The sequence below is a fragment of the Emydura macquarii genome, unplaced genomic scaffold, assembly GCF_026122565.2.
Source record: "Emydura macquarii macquarii isolate MOO-44397 ecotype Brisbane River unplaced genomic scaffold, CSIRO-AGI_Emac_v2 contig_1477, whole genome shotgun sequence".
Taxonomy (NCBI): domain Eukaryota; kingdom Metazoa; phylum Chordata; order Testudines; family Chelidae; genus Emydura; species Emydura macquarii.
In genome coordinates this window covers 24,188,157-24,205,677 of record NW_027131614.1, presented here as the reverse complement: position 1 = coordinate 24,205,677, position 17,521 = coordinate 24,188,157, and positions in this window count along the sequence as shown.

Here is a 17,521-nt window from a genome sequence, read left to right as displayed (position 1 = left end):
TTGCAGTCATAACCAGTAGTCAAAAAGTGAAAGGTTATGCAGTGCAGAGAAAGAAATAGCCAGGCAATTTATAATCCAGACCATTTTCTTGAACCGCATTGAAACAAACAAAGGTAAAGAAAAAAAATTGTCTACAGTGTAGGCAATTTATTAAATTGGTAAGTCTATTCCAGGGAATACAGGCAAATGACAACATACTTAGCTCCTGCTGCTGTGGTCCCAAATTGGAGCAGACCTTGCTCTCACTATCCATGTGAGTAAGGACTATACACTCGTGAGTAAGAATTTGCTGGGTCAGGCCTAAATACATATTAGTTTCTAGCATGATTGAGGCGCTACTGACTTAATTTCACTTAAAATATGGATCAAATTCATTTCTTTCTAAGCTCATTGAATTCAAAAGAGTTACATTAAGGATAAAGTTGATCCCAGGGGCTTGATCCTGCTCTGTTTAAGTCAATGGAAAATTTGTCTACACTGCATTTTCTCCTTAACATTTCATACTTGTTCCAGCTCAGACAGGTCTAGATGATCTAGTGACAAAACTCCTGCTGCAGTCTACATTAGCATTTCTGTTACTGCCCTTACTGGTAATATTGGAGCAGTGGGAGATTTTAAGAAAAAGCTCCATGTAGACAAGGCTCAAGTAATGAAATCAAAGGGGTGTAAGAAAACAGGTGATTTTTATTTCAGCCTGGACTGCAGTAGCCATCCACTTGGCAAAGCTAAGTAGTTCTGGGTCATTTGCTTCTAGCTGGTAGCTCAGCTGGTTCAAAGGTGGTTGCTCTATCACGTTACAGCATCAGAATTTTATGTAGACAAAGGTTATTTGTGTAGATTCTGATAAAAGACTTAATTGTTCTTTTTTTATATAGAAATTCTTCCCCTAAAGCTACAATTTATGGTTTAAAAAAGCCATTTCTTTGTGGAGCAATTTGCCACCTGCAATCAAATCCATGCCTGCTTTTCCATCCACTTCTCTGCTGTCAGTTCAAGACGAAGGACACAAAGTGCTCCTGACCCTAGTAGAATGCTCTCTGCTTGTTTTATCTCTGAAAATAAAACAAATTGCTCGGCATTTTGTTCTATTTCCTACACGATAGAATCTTTTGTTTTCACTTGCAACCTTTGCAGCTTCCAAGAATTTTTACTCCTTGTGGGTTGTCGAGACACGCAGGGTTCAATAGTCTGCCACCAGGTCCTGGCCCAAGGTCGAGGATTCCCTCCTTTTCCTTCCCAGTATTGTCCTGCATCCTGCAAGGCCCTTCTCCTTACACTGCTGCAGCTGTCGTGACAACGGGGACTGGCACCAGGCACACTCCTGCTGCCACGGTGACAGATGCTGAGCACTTGCCAAGCTCTACTGACAATAGTATGACCTCAGATACTTTATTAAGAAAGAAAAGACTTAAAAGGGAGGGTGCACTTAAAGGCAAACAATAACACCTTGTCTCAGCATAGCGCATTGTTTTTGCCAGCCCAGGATGGAAACCTCTGAATATAATTCTGGCCTTTTCTTTTCCAGCCTCCACCCCATTTTACACACACACACACACACACACACACACACACACCCCCTAGATGGGCGTTCATGATATTGAGACATTCACAGCAAACCTAACCATATAGATATATATTACTGGGAAGCAGCTACAGTCTGGTGGATTGTGGAGAGGGCTAGGAGTCAGGAGACCTAGGAAGTATTTTCAATGCTGCTACTGCTTCACTGTTTAACCACGGGCAAGCCATGTAGCTTCTCTGGGTTTCAGTTTCCCAAAATGGGGATAATGATACTTTACTCATCTTACTATAGCACTTTGGAGCATGGAGGAAAGCCTTTAGCATGAATAAATGTGGCTGGTAAAGGGAGGAAGTAGAGCTAGTCAGACAAATTCTGACTGAACAGGTTCTCTCTGGAATTTTCCAACTGGTGGAAATGGAAACTATCTGCAGAGATGGGTCAGTTTTCATAACTTTCCTCTGGAAATGAGACCGGGTTGGAATGAGCTTGCCTGCGCAGCTCCTCAGGAGCTCATCTGGCACTCTGCTGAGGAATAGAACAGTATATTATGTGGACTGCCCTGAGGCTGGGTACATGTATTAATTTAGCTACAGTATGTGGTCCCAAAGGTGTTAATATAACTCAGTCACTTTCCAACATTAAACAGTTTTAGAGAAGGCTTTGGTATACAGGGACCTCAGCCTGCTTATACGCCATGAAAAATCCTTTCGAACTTTCTAAAGATACAGAAGAGGAGGAAAGATTGTTAAAGCATCTAAAATATAAATTATTAAATAAAAAGAGACAAGGTAGGTAAAGTAATATCCTTCATTGGACCGACCAGCTTCTGTTTAAGGGAGAGAAGCTTTCAAGCCACATGGAGCTGTTCTTTAGGTCTGGGAAAGGTACTCTCTGACCTGAAGAAGTGGCTTGAAAACTTGTCTCTCTCACCAATAGAAGTTGGTCCAATAAAAGATATTATTTCACCCACCTTGTTCCTCAAATATCCTGGGACCGACACGGCTACAACTATACTGCATGCAAGTATTAAATAAAGCTTTTATTTTAACAACTTTTTCCTTTTAGCTGCAGAAAATATTTTAAAAGGAAGTAGGGTGTCCAGATAGCCAGTGTAAAAAACCATGTCACTTTTTTTTCCCAAGGGGGAGGGAGGGGGAGGGAGATGGGATAGGTATAATTGTATGTTTATGACAAAATCCCTAATATGGGAATGTCTTGTCATCTCAGAAGGAAGAAACCCCTTGTTTGACAGTTTCTTAGGTAGTATTACACATTTGTAGATTCATAGATTTCTAGGCCAGAGGGACCATTGTGATCATCTAGTCTGATCTCCTGTACAGCACAAGCCATAGAACACCCCCAAAATAATCCCTAGAGCAAATATTTTAGAAAAACATCCAATCTTGATTTAAAAATGGTCAGTGATGGAAAAATCTAGGATGACCTTTTGTAAATTGGTCCAATGGTTAATTACCCACACTGTTAAAATTTGCACCTTATTTCCAATCTGCATTTCTCTAGTTTAACTTCCAGATATTGGCTACCATTATACTTTTTTTTGCTAGAATGAAGAGCCCATTATTAAATATTTGTTCCCCATGTAGGTACCTATAGACTGTAATCAAATCACCCCTTAACCTTCTCTTTGTTAAAATAAATAGATTGAGCTATTTGAGTCTATCACTGTAAGGTATGTTTTCTAATCCTTCAGTCATTCTTATGGCTGTTCTCTGAATCCTCTCCAGTTTATCAACATCCTTCTTGAACTGCAGACTCATAAATGGACACAGTATTACACAGCAGTCACACCAGTGCCAAATACAAAGGTAAAATAACCTCTTTACTCCAACACAAGATTTCCTTGGTTATGTACCTGTTATGGGGAGTGGCTTCTCTCCCACCTTCTTCCCTGTAGAAACTGAATGGACACCAGTTGCTGGGCCTTCACTATACCCTTTTATTTTAAGTTCCCTCCACCATTTCCACAACAGTCTATTTACAGCCCCAGTAGTGGTTTTTTAGCCCTCTCCCTAGGACCCAAGGGGAACAGAAGTCTTTCTCCTTTAAGACCGCTGTATAACTGGACTCACTCTAACCCTCTTTCTCTCTCCCACCTGGAACTTCCTTCCTGCCTCCTTATCAGCCTTGGACTGAGGAGCTAATTGGCTCTTTATCCCATCCAGCCAACCAGCCTGATTGTCTAATTACCTCTGTCAGTTTTCTCAAGGGGAACTAATTGACATCTGAGTGAGCAGAATGTGGGCTCATCTGTTTGCTTCCTGCATGGGGAGATGCTCTGTGACTGTGGGGCCTGTTTCTATTCCTCCCTTTGTTCATGTATCTGGGCAGAGTTCCTTTGGGCCATGTCTGCTGGCTCCCTAGACACCTTTGAGGAAAAGTGGGTGCTGTCTGGGGTTCTTTACTCGGTGAGATCTCTTCTGGATCCCTGATTTTGTTCTGATCCCTGTAACCTCACGGCTGTCCCTGTTTTTCATTTGTTGTCCCCTGTAATTATTTGAACCCCCCAGGTCAGTAGTTCCTCCCCTGGGGCTGGGAGAGGGGCCGTTAGCTGTGGATGGACACAAGCAGTTATCGCAACTCAATAGATGTTCGCTCCCTCCACTCTGTCACAGCATCCAAGGATTGCATTTTGCCTTTTGGTCACAGCATCACAATGGGAGCTCATCTTCAGCAGATTAGCCATCATACTCCCCAAAATCTTTTTCAGAGACACTGCTTCCCAGGATAGAGTTCCCTATCCCTTTTAGGCCTGGTCTACGCTAGAGAGTTTTTCAACCAAAGTCAGCTTTTGTCGACAAAACACTGCTGATGTACACACTGCAATCACCCCCTCTTCCCCCCCAACAAAACTGCCCTGTTTTTTCAACAAAATAAAACCACCTCGACAAGAGGTGTAGGGTTTTTGTTGGCAAGTGATGCAGCGTCAGTGTAGACACTGCGTCCCTTTACGTCCGTGGTGGAGCGGTGAAGTTGACAAGAAAGCCCAAGCACGGGGCAGCTGGTTCCCGGAGTGGGGCGAGAAGCCTGGCCAGCTGCAAGCCCAGGTGACTGAAACTTGCCTCCCAGCTGTGAGCTGGGATTGGGGAAGCCGCCAGCCGTTGGAGCCCTCCTCCTGGCTGCGAGCTGAGCCAGGACCAGGGAAGCTGTGGGCCGATGGAGCCTGGCTTGCAGAGCTGGGGAGGGGAGAAGCCACGAGCAGCTGGAGCTCGGCAGCAAGGACTGGGTGGAAGCCGGGGGTGGATGGAGTCTGGCTCCAGGTGGGGCATGGGGGGTGTGTGTGAGAAGCTGGGGAAGCTGGACCCCACTCAGGGGCGAGAAGCCCTGGGTTGCTTCCCCTTGGTAATGGGGAGGAGTGAAGCCTCGATGCTGGAAAAACACAGGAACAGACACCATCCTATCAACCACTCTGAGACCTGGCAAATATATACTGTTTAGGATGTTGCTGTTAATTGCTTGTCTGATCCAGACTCACAGCAGTGTTGCAAAATATGCAGTCCTGGCTAGCTAAGCCAAACTCTGATTAGACAAAGAGAAAAAGGAAAGGGATAGGAAAGTGAAGAACTAAGGTAGAAAAGGAAAAGGACACATGGGGGGGAGGTGGTGGAAGAAAAGTTCTCATGGTGTGCTGATGGTGTCTTGCTGGTTCCTCTCTCTGGCATGGTCTGTCCAGCATATTCAGAATCAGGATGATTAAGGCCTGAGATCCCAGGAAATGGTGGGGGTGGCAGCCATGAGAGTGAAGCTTGTTCCAGTAGCCAGTTTTTCTCCCCCAGTCTCTTTCTTTAAGGACCCCAAAAAGGGCTGATGGGTGGAGGAGCCCACACCTTCATTATTTTGTCCACTAATTAGGCCTAAACTTCTAGCATACCAATTTTGGTTCATTTATTTCTGGTTCTCTGCTTCTCTTATTTACCAGTAATAATCTTAACACAGTCTTTGAATTTATATCAGCAGGCCTTTTCGTTTATACTAATTCAGTCTGTCTGTCTTGCTTCTGAACATTTTCCCATTAACATTTGTTATTATAGGTTATTGTGATATTCCATGAACTTTCACTTATTCCTTACAGCTGAGCTCTCAATTAAGGCAAATTTGTAAGCCCAGTTATTACAACAGACCAAACGGCTCTCAGTGGTGGTGGCGGCTCCAGGACTGCCTGCCAGATGGACTGCCCCAGCACTGTGGCTCCATCCTCCCTCCATCCCTGCTCAAGGTGAATTTCAAAATGTTGGATTATGAACTGGAATGAAACCAAATAATGAAATTCGCGATGAAAGAGAATTACCTTTCTCTACCCAGGTCAAGGAGGATGGATTGTCTAGTTGATAGGGCCCTGGACTATGATACAGAAGACCTGAGCTCGGTTCCCAGCTTGGCTACAGATTTACTGTATAACCTTGGGCAAGTCACTTAATCTACCTTTGTCAGTTTCCCATGTGACTGAGTTATGTTTCCCTTGTGAAATGGGGATAATCCTTTCCTTACTGTGTTGTGAGGATCATCTCCATTAGTATTGTGAGGATCAACTTCATTAGTGACTGGGAGCTGATTAGAGACTATAGTGACGAAGGCCATATAAGTATCTAGATAGCACAGAACAAAAGCACTTTGGGACTTCTGAATGAAAAGTGGTATCTAAGTGCCTAGAATTATGTATATATTTATTTTATTATACTTAGGCTAAATTAACCATCTAAAGGGCATATACATATATACAGGATCTTCTGCTTCTGACCCCCTAGACTAGCATTTACTGCCAGAGGGATGGAATTTCCACACCACAAGTTGAGGGGAAATTGGAAAGCGTGACTTGGTACCATTAACAAGCCATAGCTGCAGTATAATTACCGGATCATTTTATGACCACATGCTAAAATAAAGATAACCAAATCAGTGTTTCTCAACGTTTTTGATCCCAGGGACTGGCTTCTCTACTGTGTCAGGGAGATCTCAGAGACCAGTGCTGGTCCATTGATTGGTTGTTGAGAAACACTGCTGTAGAGCATGAGTGGACTGTCACAGGCATCAGAAAGTAATTTTCACCCCTTTCCTACAGCAAGGCAGAACAAGCTTGGTGTATACTAGTGGGCAGAAGTGGAAATTCACCTTCTCTAAAGCGTTTGTATTGGCCAAAACTGGGGGCAAGACAGCAGACTTGCTATACCAATGGTCTGAGGTACTATGATAAATCCTATCTTACTATAGTAAGTAGTAGGGATGAGCAAACTTGTTTTGCTTAAATTTGATCCCACTTAGACATCATGGGGTCAGAATTTTGACTTGGACTTGGATGTCATTTAGTTTGTGTTCTGAAGAGAGAGTAAAAAATGGACCAGCGGGTGGAGGGAAGAGAGAAAGAAAGAAAACAATCTGTGGAAAATAAAGTGAAATATGGAGCTCAGAGCAGTTCTAGTGGAAAAGCATAAAGAGAGAGTGGCTGTGGGGGGAAAAAGGAGCAGGTAGGGGAGGGGGAAGGAGGAAAAAATTTAATGCAAAATATAGATATTCTTCCTTTTTATATAATATATATGCCACCTATATGGTAAGGGTGTTTCTATAACTAACACATAGGATAGGCCTGCCTTAAGTGGGAACAATTAAAAAAAACCTGAGTCATCCTAGAAAAACAAAGTTTCAAATGATAGAAATAGGTTCCCAAACTCAAGCTAGATTAACAAATACTGCAATGGTTCATGATGATCACAAAACCTTGAACTCAGTGTGATCTCCTTTTCTTAAGTCCTACCTTTGTCACCAGTAGTTATCTACTGAACAACAGAGAAATGGAGGAAAAAAGGGAACTGGGTTGGCTGCTTTGGTGGTAGTTTTCATCATTTTGTGACTCTTAACTGTGGATTTGGAGGCAAAAAAGTCTGATTTTCCTCTGACACAGTTTAATGTCAGGGTGACTCCATTGATTTGAGTGGAATTACTACTAATTTGCACTAATGTAAATCAGGGAAGGATCAGAGCCAGATTCTAATGTATTGTTATGTGGCATGGTATGCCTTTGAAACGTAATAGAACCATAAAAACAAGCAGTTACACCCATTTCTCTTGAACTGTTCCTCTCCACTTTAAGACAGCTGAAATAGATATTTTTCACCACTATGTAACCACTATGGATAAAACTGCTGATGAATCCTAAAAGAAAAAAAATACTCTGGACCTGTTTCTTCTCAATTTGTTATCCCTCCTGTTTTATCCCCTACAGCTGGGTTTGTATCTTCGTGTGTGTGTGAGGAAGAGCTAGTTCACATTTCCCATGATATGTTTTGTTTACAGTTGTGATGGCTTAATTCTTAGTGCATGATCTGCAGACCTCTACATGGCTTTTCCTGAGTTTGCCTACATGGGGGAAAAATTATCTGTTTTTTTAACAGAGGACTTTTCCAGTGTTGAGTGTAAACATACAGTACGAGAGAAGCATATACTGTATGCCATTCCCAGCAGATTTGCCCATGTCCAGATGTGCATCCCGGGGATTGTCAAACTTTTGGGAACATAAACCAAACTGAAAGAAAAAGGATGTTATAAAAAGAAACAAACCAATAAACTCTGCAGAGCACATTTGTTTTCAGACCATGTATTCATATATTACTCTGCCAAGTAATTTCAGTTCTTGGATCATCTTTTGGAACATCACCTTGTCCCTTTAAATATATGTTAGTAGTTTTTTCATTGGACATAAGATAATCTTTTAAGCAATGTGTTTGTTTTAGCTTTAGCCCTCTCCACTCTCTCTTAGCTTGGCTCTGACTTCTCTCTTACCTTTTTTTTATTTGCCCATGGCATTATTTATTATAAGGTCAAAATCATAATTCTCTGGGGCACAATGATGTTGTAAGGACTTGACAGGAGATCAGAAGTAATGTGGCACTGAAGTTAACAAAGTGAGGTCTGTAGTGCTGAAAGCTGTGAACTTCCATTCCAGCAGCCATCTGGGAAGCACTTGGGGACAATGCCTAGTGCCTGAGTCATCATGTTTGGCAGTTGCTTACCCTGTGCTCTGTTTCTCTTGGGGAACTATTTTTTGGGGGCGAAAAGGAAGGGTAGAAAGAAGGAAGATAAACTGCCCTTTAGCCTTCTGATTTATATTTGGTCAGAGTACCCCTGTTCTATTTTCATTCAGTTGGAATGTATCTTGGACACGTTGTTTCAATATAAGACAATCAGCTGAGCTCTCTAAGGAATGTCCCTGGAGATTAAAAGCAGCCTCCCAGTAGGGTAATATGTTCAGCAGAATTCTAAAATGCATTCTCCAACATCTGCATACTATTTATGCCTTCAGAATATTTCCCATGAGCATTTGGGGAATCAAAAGATGCTTTTAGAGATCGTCACTAATTCTCCACACTGCATTATAACTTGTAGAAAGCTTGCTTCTTTAAACTACTATGATACTCATGGTGTATTTTTCTTTTGAAGAGAGAGTAACATCAGAAGGACATGGTAATGCACATTGAACAGTTACTTTAAATTACTCTTTCATGTGAAGAGGTTCTGAATTAGTAATACCTCTGGGGAAAAAAGATTCAGGGATTCTTAGAGCATAAGGCCAGAAGAGAGCACTGTGATCACCTGGTTTGACCGCCTGTATCAAACACACCAGGAATTAATTCCTGTTTGAACTAAGAAAACATCTTTTAAAAAAACATTGTCTTGATTTAAAAATTGCCAGTGATGAATCCACCACAGCTCTTGGTAAATTGTTCTAGGGATTAGTTACCATCAGTGTTAAAAATGTGCACTTTATTTCCAGTCTGAATTTGCCTAACTTCAACTTCCAGCCTTTTGCTCGTATTATACCCCTTTCTGCTAGATTGATGAGCCCACTGTCTAATTATTATTCCCCATGTAGATACTTTTAAATTGTGAACAAGTCACCCCATAACCTTTCCTTTGGTAAGCTAAATAAACCAAGCTCCTTGTGTCTATCACCATAAGGCATGTTTTCCAATCCTTAATCATTCTCGTGGCCCTTCTCTGAACCTTTTCTAGGATCTAGGAGTCATCATGGGCAGCTGAATGCATGTCTGTATATAATGTATAAAGTATAAAAAAGTATATAAAGTATATAATGTGTTAGGTACATTTAAAAGGGGATAAAGGATAACAAGGAAAATATTATATATGTATATTACATTTATGATGATATGGCTTCATTTTGACCACAAGAGATGATATAAGAGAGGTGCTATATCTGATAGTTGAGAGAGGACCTATTGAGAACTCCTATCTACCCTTTCCCTCTGTAATACAATAAGACACTCAAAAATATAAAGAAATAATAATTGACCCAATATAAAATTAACATATGGGGCCTATTTCCATAGGATATTAGTTCAAAAATAGATAGCCAGCAAATAGACTCAAAAAACTATCAGACACTTATAATAACTAAAAACATTATCTGCAATTACATTGGATAGGATAACATTATACTGATAATAGGACTTAGCTTTTAGCACTTTTCATCAGTAGATCTCAAAGTACTTCACAATATTTGTAATGTATTTGTCCTCACAGCACGTTGGTGAGGCAGAGATCTGATACTGTCATCCCTATTTTACAGATGTAGAACTGAGGCACAGAGAAGCTAAGTGACTTGCCCAAAGTCACACAGGAATTCTGTGGTGGAGGAGGAAATTGAACCATGGTGTCCTAAGGCCCACCAAGCCTCATATTTCAGGTATATAACTGAGATAAGGAAGAAACTTCCCCAATGCATAATAGTATAAAACTAGATACATTGAGGGGGCGTGTGCCTTTCTTTACAGCAGAAGAGCTCAGGGAGCATTTGCTGGCATTCTGTGGAGAGTGGGTGGAGAATGGGCAGTTTGCATGATACTGGCTCCTTCTACTTGTTTCTATCTCCTAAATCATTTTAAAGACAACTAAAATATATGAAATCCTTTCCCCATGTTACTTTTCCATGTAAGCAATTGCTGTAGTTGCTACCGGGATAATTGTGTGATTGTCTCATGGTCACCACTCCTCCACCTACCAACCCCCATCGGCAATCCCTCTATTAAGGTGTGTTTCACACTATGAAAACATGTGGGCACCTCTGCTCTAACATGACTTGAACTGGCCCTGCCTGAAAATAGGATATCAGAATTGATGTGCCAATGGTCTGTGCCCTGTGCCAATTCCTCGATCCTGAAGTGTGGAAAAAAAGAAAGGTATGGGCATTTTGTGTGGTCAGTTGAACTCACAGTGAAGAGAAGAATTGAGAAATGCTTTGTGGTTTTGATTGCATTCATCTTTTACTGAGATACATTTATAGGAATTCAGTTAAAGCCGAATAAAAGCAAAAAATAACAAAAATCCCTAAACAAACCGTTGGGACTTTGATTTGTGAAACTATATTTGCATGCTTGTTCTGAAGAGGTTCCCATAGCCCTGCTCTGACTTTTTATCTGTCCCCACAGGATGTACTCCCACACTTTCTTACAGGGTCCCATGCTTCCTATGGGTGTTCCCACAGCTGCCAGTTTAGACAGCTTGAGTCTGGAATAGCCTTCGTTTGAGCCTGAAGATGCTATATTCTCCCATTCAGTTGGGTGATTCCACACAAAAATGTGGCAGATGTTCAGCATCAGGGATCAAAATAGAGTTTTCGCACCACACAGCACATTCTTCTCTCTCTGATACCTTTCATTTCCTGTCTGCAGGATGTGGAGCAGTTTTCCTCTTCTGCTGCTGTTCCTGTGAACTTAGGATTCTGTGAATTTTACAAGGACACTTGAATTCCCATGTAATCTGCTCTAAGAGGTAATGGGGCTTGATTTGTTGATGTTTTGTTTCTTTTTTTTCACTGATAAAGGATGAATGTGATGTTTGAGAAGAGATAATGAGAGTGGATTTACTCATGGGCTTCATGTTTCTGGAGAGCCTGCTGAATGATCCAGTGACTTCTGGGAACATGAATGCGATCAATATGAAGCAAAAGTCAGTTTTCACTCAGTCCTGTATATAGGACTGAATTGTCAGAAGGGGTATTACAAAATTTTGCAGAGAGCAGGGCTCTGCAGTTCTGGTGGCTGAATAAAGCCAGATTCACCGAAACAACAGATCTATATTTCTTAATGACACCATTGGTTTGGTTTGATTCAAACCAAGATTCCAACCATCTGTGGTCATGCAAGATCTCAATCAGCTTCTCATAAAAGTATCTCTCTCTATATATATCTAATCTGCCTAATATATTTATATGGCCCTGACTACTACGCTCTCTGAGTCGTTAGAGAAGGGGTGTCAGTGTCCTGGCCCATTCCAGCTCAGGTAACTTATATTCCATCTGCTTGGATCTCCATCCAATGTCAATTGGCTACAATATTATTTGATACTTCTTTTCCAGTTCTGTCCCTAGTGTTGCTTTGATGATGTATTTCACATCAGAGATGGCTTATGTGACTCACATATGGCAGGGGAGTGGGGGCAAAACTGTGGGAAAACTGTGCCCAGCAGCACCCATACCAAATAGGAAGGGAACAAATCCTTCATTTCTGTTACGATCCACTGTCACAGGGTTACATGGTCTTCTCTTCATCCAGGTCTTGCTTTTAACAATGCAAATCACTGAGTTAAACCACTAGACATACTAAAACCTAACATACTGCTGAACTGAATGTGAACGAATGACAGTTCTGACATTAATGCTTCTCAAAATGAAATTATACTGTAAGGCAGAAATAGCACTACCCTTTGTCTTCTCTTAATGGACTGGAAACTTACAGGAACATTTCAGACTTGTTTCGTGAGTATGTATGACACCATTACTGACTACACAGAAAACTAAACGTTTGGCAATTCAGAATGCACAGTAACTTGCCTTGTTAGTCAGCTCTTAAAAGAAATCCATTTTCAGTGTGTGAAAATCTAATGTGTGGGAAAATTGTGGTGGTCATTTTACTTTTAGCCACCTCCGTTAGCTTTCAGAATAGAATAGCAAATAGGGTTCTTTGAAAATTTTCCATTGAAACTTCTTTTAACAGAAAATAGGGTTTTCAACCAAACAAAAAATTTTTGCAGAAAGTATTTGCTTTCCTTGGAAATTTTCAATGTTTTTTGTCAGAAAGGCAAAACTCCAACACCTAAACAGCCATAAACTGAAAAAATTTTGGTGTGCAACTGAACTGGCATTTTTTCCCAATTTTTGAGTTTTTCAGTTTTTTGATGAAAAGTCAAACTTTTGAAAAATATGAACATCTTTGAAAAGTCAAAAAGCCCCATTTTTCAAATAGCTCAGATAGTGAGTTCAAACAGCCAAGCAACAAATCCCATTCTCTAATTTGCACAGCATCCTTCTCATATACAATCTTGATGATTATATTCTTGAAGAGGAAGAAGGGGGAGAGAGTGTGAAGCTTTATCTGCCCTACCATTTTTTAGATCTGTAATTCCCAATTGCTACCACTCTGCCATTGGTGGCACTGTTGGGGGTTGAAGGGTAGACAATTCAGTAGACAAAAAGGTAGGCACAATTCAGGGGGTTTTACCACTATGTTGCCCACTTTTCCCTTTTACACTGGGAGCTGGGAAGTGGCTGAGAAGCAACTATGGCTGCTCTACTCCACTGAAGGATTCTACTACATGGGTGGGATCCTAAAGTGGTATTTGGGCTTCTTTCTGTCACTGGAGCAACCCTAACACTCCAGGAAACTGGGGCCAAACTTTCTAAAGCAACTATACCAAATAAAGAAAAATACCCTGGATGTTATAAGAAGAATCTCCAATGCTAGGTATGGATCTCCCCTGCATGTTTCCCCTAGCTGCTTCTTGCATTCCTTCAAGCTTCTTAAGAGCTCGCCCAGCTTTAATGCGATGAGCAGTATGTTGTGCACTAAGAGAAACACGAAGGGAAAGCAAGTGCTGTTCCCCACACCACTCTTTCTTCCTTCCTCACCCACCTTAAAAAAGAAGAGGAAGCTGTAAAAACTGGGACGTATTTGAAAGAGTTGAAACCTTCAGCTCAAATCCCAACAGAAATGAGAAAGCACTTGGAATAAAAATTACATTTTAAACTGAGTTGCCATACTGACAAGGAAATATGTGTGTTTAAAGCCTATGTAATCTGTTTGTAATCCCTCCAACATCTGGTAATTGCTTCTACCCAACAGAACACTTTGTCAATATAGGATTGATTTTTAATGGTCAGAAAATAAGAGCTAAAGGCTCTTTGATTATTGGAATTTCTCATTATCAAAATCAAGTCAGGAGTCCAGCGTAGTCAATAACGTTCAGAAAAGTAATTGTCTCTTTGAACCTTCCTGAATTGTATTTGTTGCTTTACTTATTTTATCCAATTACCAATTGTCTCAGAGGTCATTAATATCCTCTGTCTTTTTTCTTATTTGTCTTCAATAAATGGAAAGCTAATGGAAAGTTTCCATTTTCTTTTTAGAGTCTGACACATTCAAAGGATGGCAGGAGTTTTCCACTTTCAGGTTCTACACTCTGTTTCAGTCTTTTCTTAGACTATATTTCTGCATTTTAATTCTATTTCAAAGGCAGAGATTGTAGGATAAGAGAACAGATTGCCAAGCACAGAAGCTGTAATGCACATAATATCCATTAACACCAAATTTTCTTCTTACAAGTCAAAAAGCGCCACATGCGGCTTTGGCAGTTTTATGACACCTCTGTTCTGACATACAATATGGAAGGCATATGTTCCTGGAGTTTTCTTGCAAAATGGAAACAGTACACAAGATATGCTGTTATATGCACAGGGCTGGATTCTGGAAAGTGAGATGTGTATATCTCAAAGCATACTCTGCCACACAGCTGATGTTTCAAGATCTGAAGAAATGCAAATTGTATCTTTCAATTTCTGAAAATAAGTGTGTGACATGAATTTCACTTGGTGAAAGTGGAGCCACCAAAGTTGACGAATTTATCCAGACTAGATGATCATAATGGTCCCTTCTGACCTAAGAGTCTATGAGCTCTTCTAGACACTCACCCTTTCTGACAATATAGTGAAAATAAACTAACAAATAAACAACAAAATCATTTGGCCAGAAGCCCCCCAGTCAGCTGTTGGAAGCAAGATTGATATGCTTCTGGTATCTTTTTCTAAGTCTTATTTTTGGTGAAACTAGACTACTTGGAGCTTTCCTCTCTTCCCCAGGGATTAGAGTTTTCACCCCTATTGAAACAACCTGGAACCTCATATCATCATTCACAATTGTTCTGAGAAAGCACAAGGAGGAGAATATACCTCTATGTAATCAAGAGCACATGCATGTAGTACGTACAACGATGTCTATCTTTGGTATTCAGTAATGCTGTGAAAATGGCCATAGCAGTTAGCTCAGCCATTTACCTGGTTAACAATATGTGGCAGATTGGAGGCTTGTATTGGAGGTGGTGCAACGTTGCACTGTTAGTAGGAGCAAAGAATGCATTGCTCTTCAAGGAGCCATCAAACCTTGTAAAGCTATCTCGTGTGCAGGGGGAGCATACCTAGTAGGAAGCAGTGAATGCTCCCTTCTTTGGTCAGCCAACTTTGCTGGCTAGTACAACATGGGGGAAGCCATCACCCCACCTCCTTTCTGACCTTTCCTGTCCTCTTTGGGTTGTCTTTCTTCCCATGAGGCACTAGTAGGGAGCAGTCCACCTGCAAAGAAAACTATAGGCAGTGCATTTGAGAGAGCAGGAACTCCTTGAACCTTCCCCTGAGAACCCATGCAAGGAACCAGCCATGAACTAATCCTAAATCAGCAAGGTTTGGGTGATACTTTTTATAAGATGGGGAAAAGTAACTATCGTTATATAGCAATCTCTTCATGATGCCATGGAAACAGCAGAAGGTTAAGAAAGATGATCAGCTGGAGGATAGCATGACACATACTGTGGTATGGAAAAGCTTGAGTAATGAATATGTGGCATTCCACTATTATGATATCAGAATTTTCAATAGCAGTAGGCTTTCCTTTTCAAAACACTTAAAAATTATAAGTCTATTCAGCATGATTTCATAATTTCCCATTTAAAAAAAGAAAAAGGTCATTTTACTCCTTCAGTGGCCTGTAAGACAGCTAAAGAGGTCTTGTCATGGAGATCCACTACTGGTGTTTGGTAACATGGACTATGTAATTAGAGATTATTAGTTAAGGATCTAGTTAAGTTAAGGGACCCAAATTTGGCCCTCACCTTAAAATGTAGCCATCAAATGGGTGTTGAAGGAAGCTACCCTCTCAATATTTGGATGTTTTTCTCAATCCATGTTGCTGAATCACATATGAAGCCCAATTCTGATTTCAGATGGAAAAGTACAACTCCCACGACTCCATTTCTGTCCTGTTTTTGCCAGTCCTGAGTTGTGTGTCCTAAGTTATTGAGATCCTTGATATACTCTGTATCAAGGTAAAGACGTAGTATCTTTAATCAACATGTCCATCCTGATTGGATGTGTATACTTAGATTAGCTCTCATGTTTCAGTATGCAGTATAATATGAGGGACAGATTCTTCAGTTGCTATTAGGGTTGCCACGTACAGTCCGGTTTTTGGCTTCTGTGTCCAGGTGTCATTTAGGGTTGCCAGGTGCCTGGTTTTCGACTGGAAAGTCTGGACAAAAAGGGAACCTGGCAGTGTCTGGTCAAAAGTACTGACCGAATACCAAAAGTCTGGTTACCACGGGGTGGGTGGAGATGCTGGGTCACTAACTCATGCCAGCCTCTGCTCAGCCAGGGCCACCTCCTACCTGCAGGCAGGCTCTTTGTCAGGCTGCAGCAGCACCCATCCCAGCCCTGGAGCAGAGGATGTGGGAGAAGAGAGGTGGAGACAATCCAGCAGGGGAGAGAAGGAGAGGAGTGAGCGATGAGGGCAGGGCCTCGGAGGAAGAGGTGGAGAATGGGGCAGGGTCTTGGGGGAAGAGGCGGAGCAGGAGTGTAGCCTTGGGAAAAGGTAAGGTAGGGCGGGGATTTGGGGGGGTCCGGTTACTAGCAATTAGAAAGATGGCAACCGTGGTTGCTATCCTGTTTGGCTTGTTCCAGAATCTTGGTCCAGAACTCTACTCAGGGGTTCTTAAACTTTTTTTGCTGGGACCCCCTTTGAAAATATTTCAGGCTGTGATGACCCCCCGCCATGCCATGCCATCATTACCGGCATGCCTGGGGGCTGACAGCTTGCAACGCCTCCACCCCCATAGAGGTCACGACCCCAGTTTGAGAACCCTGGCTCTAAATGGAATCTTCCTTGGACATTAATGGGTGTTTGATCTGGAATTAGTCCCTTTGGATTTTCTCTCCTATTTTAGCAGGTTGCCACTTCTCTGAGGAGATGTGCCCTGTTGTTAGACCTAAGCAAAAAGTTTTGCAAAATGTCCTTTTGGTGGTTCTGTGATCTTGTCAATGGTTTTGGTGGTTCTGTGACTGTGTCAATGGGTTTATCCAGATCTTGTGGTTGGGAAGCATCATTTGGGGAGCATAGGCTGAGGAGAGGGTGCTTTGCAGTCTATTTGTACTTCCCACTTAATTTTCTGCCCAAAGCTCATTCATTCATTGTGGAATTTCATGACTGTTGGCGCTCGCACCACAGATTGGATAAATCCTGCAATTTTACAAAATTTGAAAATTACATTTTCAATCTATGTATTCACTCATGTCTGTCACCTGCTTGTGAAAATGGCATTGTTCCACTCTGCCTCCTGCATCTTCTCCCCACCCCATGTGAAAACGTCTGTTATCCCCTGGTCTTCTGCCAACCTTGCTTCTCAGGCCTCTGCTCCCTGTAGGCTGGGGAGCAGAACCGTGGTCCCAGCGCCATTGCCACAAGAGCCGGAGCAGAAGCAACAGTTGTGTGTGTGGAAATAACTGGACATCCCTGAGTGCCGGGAAGACAGTACGGGTGCTCAGCAGTCCTTGTAAGGCACCAGGATGCCCTGCCAGCATTAATTTGGAGAAAGAGTGTAGCCTTCTTTAATTGGGGTGGGAAGAGACCACTGCATTTACTGGGGAGAGAAGGG